This window comes from Bidens hawaiensis, unplaced genomic scaffold (assembly GCF_021521415.1).
Source record: "Bidens hawaiensis isolate Kalapana, Puna unplaced genomic scaffold, B.hawaiensis_p1.1 tig00001206_1, whole genome shotgun sequence".
Lineage (NCBI taxonomy): Eukaryota > Viridiplantae > Streptophyta > Magnoliopsida > Asterales > Asteraceae > Bidens > Bidens hawaiensis.
The window spans coordinates 2,545,985-2,552,359 of record NW_027491069.1 but is presented as its reverse complement, the minus strand read 5'-3'; positions in this window follow the sequence as shown (position 1 = coordinate 2,552,359).

Sequence of the window (6,375 nt, the reverse complement as noted above, 5' to 3'; positions counted from 1 at the left end):
AACCAAATTTGCGATCAAAATTTTAGTGATCAAACTGTTAGCAACCGCAATCGAGACTGCAACAATTTGCAAGCAATTTTACTTCTGAAGCAATTCCCATAAAACTTGTACGGAATCCTTATATGAGTGATTTGGCGATCGCGTTCTCTCTAATAATGATTGACCACTACTAATGCTAATTTATACTAATTGACCATTATTAGACATAATAGTTTAATGTCAAATTGGACTTTATAATCTCACATTTTTTAGTTGGACGATAATAATCCCACTTTTCACCATATTATTTTCTCATTGTACCTCCGTTAAACAAAATATATTAAGTTTTTTTTTCTGAATTTTAAACTAATATTTTAGAACTTTTGATCGGAAGCTAGTATGAGACGAGTCAATTGATATAAAACTTATTTCAAAACGTTGCTTCAAACTAATACTAATTAGTGATTAGTGGCCTCTATTTGATTATCATTGAACCTAATTATTGCTAACTAAAACTACTCTAACCATGATAAGTACTTTACGCAAATAACATGTGCTCCCTAATGTTGGGGTATTTTTTGCCCATGAGAAAGTCCAACAAATATTATTATATATGGGTTATTACTACTATTATTATTTAGTAATAAACAAGAAAAAGAAAAAAAATAGAGGAATTATAAATTGTGTTTATACGTATGAAGTTTTTGTTGTGGTGGGTTCTTGGGCCCACGTGGTCACAACTTGAAGTTAGTGGATTTATATGGGCTTCTTAATTGGACGGCAATCACATGCAGCAACCGACGTCACAACAATACATATGCATATATATTTTTTTGGTTCTCATAATTTATTCCAATTCTGCCGTCAAGCATTCGGAAAAAGGAATTGAGTTTTTGTTCTTCTGTCGACAACTGATTAAGAAGAGAAGAAAAACAGTGCTCCAGTTTTTTGGTGTTTTTGAAGATAAGGGACATGCTAGAGATTGATTCATTCTCTCGTTGGTGATTCCTCTTATTCGTTTACTCTTTTGTAGTTTTTGATTCCATATACTTGAAGATTGTTTGTACCAAGTATATGATGATTTGTGTACGCCTCTAGTTTTACCTAGAGAAGACTTTGTATTGCTCATTATTGGTGATAGTGGATTTGAAGCGGCTCTAGTAGTCCCGTGGTTTTTACTCTCGCCTTGAGAGGTTTTCCACGTTAAAATTTTTGTGTCACTTATTTACTTTTATATTACCCTATTTGTTTGCATCCTCATTGGTTCATTCGGGTCGGGAAAAAGTTTAGTCAAACAAAGATTAATTCCGCAATTTTTGTTTACCGTTCGTGGCTAGGTGGTCGTTTTTCCCAACAGAGTGGTATCAGAGCTTTGGCTCCTGTTCTTGGGTCAAGGCTTGTTTGAAAGATGGAAGCTAAAACAAGTAGGATGGTGAATTTGAATGTTCTAATTATCATGTTAGGAAAGGCAAGATGGATGACCTTTTTTATGTGAAGGATTATTATTTGTTCGTGTTCACTACCGATAAACCTGAAGATAAAAGTGATGAAGAGTGGAATATTTTGCATAGAAAGGTTTGTGGGTATATTCGGTAGTGGGTTGATGATAATGTTTTGAACCATATCAGCGGGGAGATTCATGCTCGTACTTTATGGACCAAGCTTGAAGAGTTGTATGCTCGGAAGACCGAGAACAATAAGTTGTTCCTGATTAAACAGTTGATAAACTTGAAATACCGTGATGGTACGCATGTTACTGATCATTTGAATGCTTTTCAGGATGTTATTAATCAGCTTGCAGGTATGGGTATTAAGTTTGAAGACGAGATACAAGGTTTATGGCTTCTTGGTACGCTGCCGGATTCTTGGGAGACTTTTAGGACATCGTTGTCCAACTCCGCAGCAAACGGTATTATTACTATGGAATTGGCTAAAGGTAGTATTATAAATGAGGAGATGAGAAGAAAGTCATAAGGTTCCTCTTCACATTCAGATGCCTTAGTTACCGAAAGTAGGGGGAGAAGCCATAGTAGAGGTTCGAGTAATAGAGCAAAGCACCACAGTAAGTCTAAAGGGAAGTTTGAAGAATTTGAGTGCTATCATTGTGGTAGAAAAGGGCACACGATAAAATATTGCAGACAATTGAAAAAGAATAACAAGAAGGCTAATTACAACAATAAAAAGAACAACCACAAGAAAGACGACGGTGATGAAGGTACTTCTGAAACTAACACTACCACCGAAGAATTTCATATTTGTTGTGATTATGATAGGGTGAACATTGAACGTGATGATTCGAGTTGGGTTGTTGATAGTGGTGCTACTTGTCATGTGACATCACAAAGGGATTTTTATTCATCTTATACTCCTGGTGATTTTGGGAATGTCAAGATGGGTAATAATGGGCTATCAAAGATCGTTGGTGTTGGGGATGTTTGCTTGAAGTTTGATACTGGGATGGAATTGGTTTTACATAATGTAAAACATGTTCCAGATATTAGACTTAATTTGATCTCCGCAGGCACATTAGATGATGATGGTTTCCACAGTACCTTTGGTGATGGAATTTGGAAACTCACTCGTGGTTCGTTGATCGTGGCAAGAGGTGAAAAAACTTCAAAGTTATACATGGCACGTCCAAAGATTTCTAGGGACTCAGTTCATTCGTTGACGAGTTCTGATGTAATCGATATGTGGCATAAGAGACTTGCTCATATGAGTGAAAAAGGGATGTCTATCTTATTGAAGAAAGATGCCTTGTCCGGTATGAAAGATGCTCATTTAAAAAAGTGTTCTCATTGTATGAATGTTAAGCAAAAGAGAGTTTCTTTTCATATTCATCCGCCTCATAGAAAAGAAAGTATACTCGACTTGGTGCATTCAGATGTATGTGGTCCTATGAAGACTAGAACACTTGGGGGCTGCTTATATTTTGTCACATTTATTGATGCTCATTCGAGGAAGGTATGGGTTTATACTTTAAAGTCTAAAGATCAGGTATTTGATGTGTTTAAGCAGTTTCATGCCTTAGTTGAAAGACAAACTGGGATGAAGCTCAAGTGTATTCGAACAGACAATGGAGGTGATTACATTGGTCCTTTTAGTGCTTATTGTAGAGAGAAGGGTATTCGACACCAAAGGCCACCTCCAAAGACACCACAGTTGAATGGTTTAGCAGAATGGATGAACATAACATGGTTGAAAGGTTTAAGTGTTTGCTATCACATGCAAGGTTGCCTAATTTGTTTTGGGGTGAAGCTTTAAATACAACGATACATGTTATTAATCTTACTCCTTATATTCCTTTGCATAATGATGTTCCAGACAGGGTTTGGAGTGGCAAAGATGTTTCATATCGTCATTTACGGGTCTTTGGATGTAAAGCATTTGTGCATATTCCCAAAGATGAAAGATCAAAGCTTGATGTGAAGTCCAAACATTGTATAATCCTTGGTTACGGGCAAGATGAGTTTGGATACAGGCTATATGATCCGGTTTCAAAGAAGCTTGTAAGAAGTCGTGATGTTGTGTTTGTGGAAGATCAGAGTTTGAAAGATGAGAAGACACAGGTAGTTCCTTAGTACACTGATGATCTTATTGATTTGGATCCTATTCCAACTCAGCATACTGAGTCACATCACGAAGATGATATTCAGAATGACGAACAACATGGTACCGATAATGTTGACAATCAAGAGCAGGCAGAGTTGGATGAGGATATTCATCCCGAGTTACCAGTAGATATGCCTGCATTTGTCCCACTCAAGCGGTCTACCAGAGACCGTCATCCTTCTACTCGTCATTCGACTGGTGAGTACGTTTTACTCACTGATGGGGGAGAGCCCGAGTATTACAAAGAGGCCATGGAAGATAAGCATAAAAGAGAGTGTGTTGAAGCCATGCAAGATGAGATGCATTCCTTGTATGAGAACAATACCTTTGAGTTGGTGAAGTTGCCTAAGGGAAAAAGAGCTTTGAAGAACAAGTGGGTCTACAAATTGAAGACCGAAGAACATACCTCACGGCTTAGGTACAAGGCAAGGTTGGTGGTCAAAGGGTTCAGTCAAAGAAAGGGTATTGATTTTGATGAGATTTTATCTCCAGTGGTGAAGATGAGTTCCATTAGAGTGATTCTTGGATTAGCTGCTAGTCTTGATCTTGGGGTTGAGCAAATGGATGTGAAGACAGCATTCCTTCATGGCGATCTAGATAAAGAAATCTATATGGAGCAACCTGAAGGTATTCAGGTTAAGGGTAAAGAAGATTATGTTTGTAAACTTCACAAAAGTCTTTATGGGTTAAAGCAAGTGCCGAGACAGTGGTACAAGAAATTTGAGTCAGTTATGGGGAAGCAAGGCTACCGAAAAACTGCGTCTGATCACTGTGTTTTCTTTCAAGAGGTTTGGTGATAATGATTTCATCATTTTATTGCTTTATGTTGATGATATGTTGATTGTTGGCAAGAATGTAGAAAGAATTGTTCAGCTGAAGAAAGAGTTAAGCAAGTCGTTTTCTATGAAAGACTTAGGGCCAGCCAAGAATATTCTTGGCATTCGGATTACTAGATATAGAGCTTCAAAGAAGTTGCACATGTCACAAGAGCAATACATTGAAAAGGTGCTTAGCAGATTCAAGATGTCTAAAGTTAATGTGGTTAGTACACCTCTTACTCCCAATTTTAAGTTAATTGAAAAAGATTGCCCTACTTATGAGAAAGAGATTGAAGAGATGGATGGTGTTCCATATGCGTCAGCGGTTGGAAGCTTGATGTATGCAATGGTATGTACACGGCCTGATATTGCCCATGCGGTAGGTATTGTTAGTCGTTTCTTGTCAAACCCGGGTAAGAATCATTGGGAAGCAGTTAAGTGGTCCTTAGATATCTACGGGGTACTTCCAAATTGGGTATAGCATTTGGAAATGGGGAGCCGATGCTTGTTGGTTACACGGATTCTGATATGGCAGGAAATAAGGACAACATGAAATCCACTTCTGGATATTTGATGTTATTTGCGGGGGGAGCCGTGTCATGGCAGTCATTACTGCAAAAGTGTGTTGCTTTGTCTACAACCGAGGTAGAGTATATTGCAGCAACAGAAGAATGCAAAGAATTATTGTGGTTGAAAAGATTTATGCAAGAGCTTGGCTTTATGCAACAACGCGACGTGGTTCTTTGTGATAATCAAATTACTATTCACCTTGCTAAGAATTCTATGTATCATCGAAGAATAAAACATATTGATGTGAGCTATCATTGGATTAGAGATGGTATTGAAGACAAATTATTTGAACTTGATAAAGTTCACACCAATGATAATTGTTCCGATATGTTGACCAAAGCTTTGGCAAGGGAGAAGATGAAGATATGTTGCTCGCTCGCCGGGGTGGTGAGTTCTTTCTCATAGAAAAAAATGGGGAGATTTGTTGGGGTATTTTTTGCCCATGAGAAAGCCAAACAAATATTATTATACATAGGTTATTACTACTATTATTATTTAGTAATAAACAAGAAAAAGAAAAAAAAATAGAGGAATTATAAATTGTGTTCATACGTATGAAGTTTTTGTTGTGGTGGGTTCTTGGGCCCATGTGGTCACAAATTGAAGTTAGTGGATTTATGTGGGCTTCTTAATTGGACGGCAATCACATGCAACAACCGACATCACAAAAACACATATGCATATATATATATATATAGGGATGGATCTTGCGAGAAGTGTTGTTAGAATGAGAAGTGCGAGAAGTGAATGTCAGCCGTTGATTCAAAAGATCTATGGTGTAGGTTAGTTAGTGGCAGTTTGGTAAATTTTTTTAACTTGTAACCAGATATATTTGGTTGAAAGGGTAAGTTTGTAATATATGTGTAGCAGGTTAGGGGGAACGGCTGGTTCATCAATTATTTTTCCCGGTTGTCACGCTTCCTTCCATATGGTTTCACGTTCTTCTATGAACGAATATATTATTGGTTTCCAGATGATACACACAATCAAAACGTCAGTTCACCTACACTGTCATCATCGCACAAAAGCCTCCTGTTATACGAAACCGACGAACACAAAAATCCGGTTAATTAAATGAGGTGGATCCTATTTTGTGTACTATAAGATGCAATTTCTGTGGCGTCTAGTTGTGCCGCTGTCGGATTACAATCGATTTGGGGGTTTGGTGTCTGCTAGTTCGATTAAAAGAGTAAGGGGGTTTCGAAGGTATGTACAGCCGTTTTAGTTGTAGATGTTCTTTTGTTGTAGTTTTTATGTGTGTTCTGGTAGACGAACCCTAGGTTGTGGCATAATAAAGGTTTTTGTAGTGTTACGGTTACTGTTTTATGGTTTTTGTGTTGGTTATCTGTGTGTAAGTAGGTTAGATTTGGGGTTGTTTTTGTGTGCATTGGTTAAT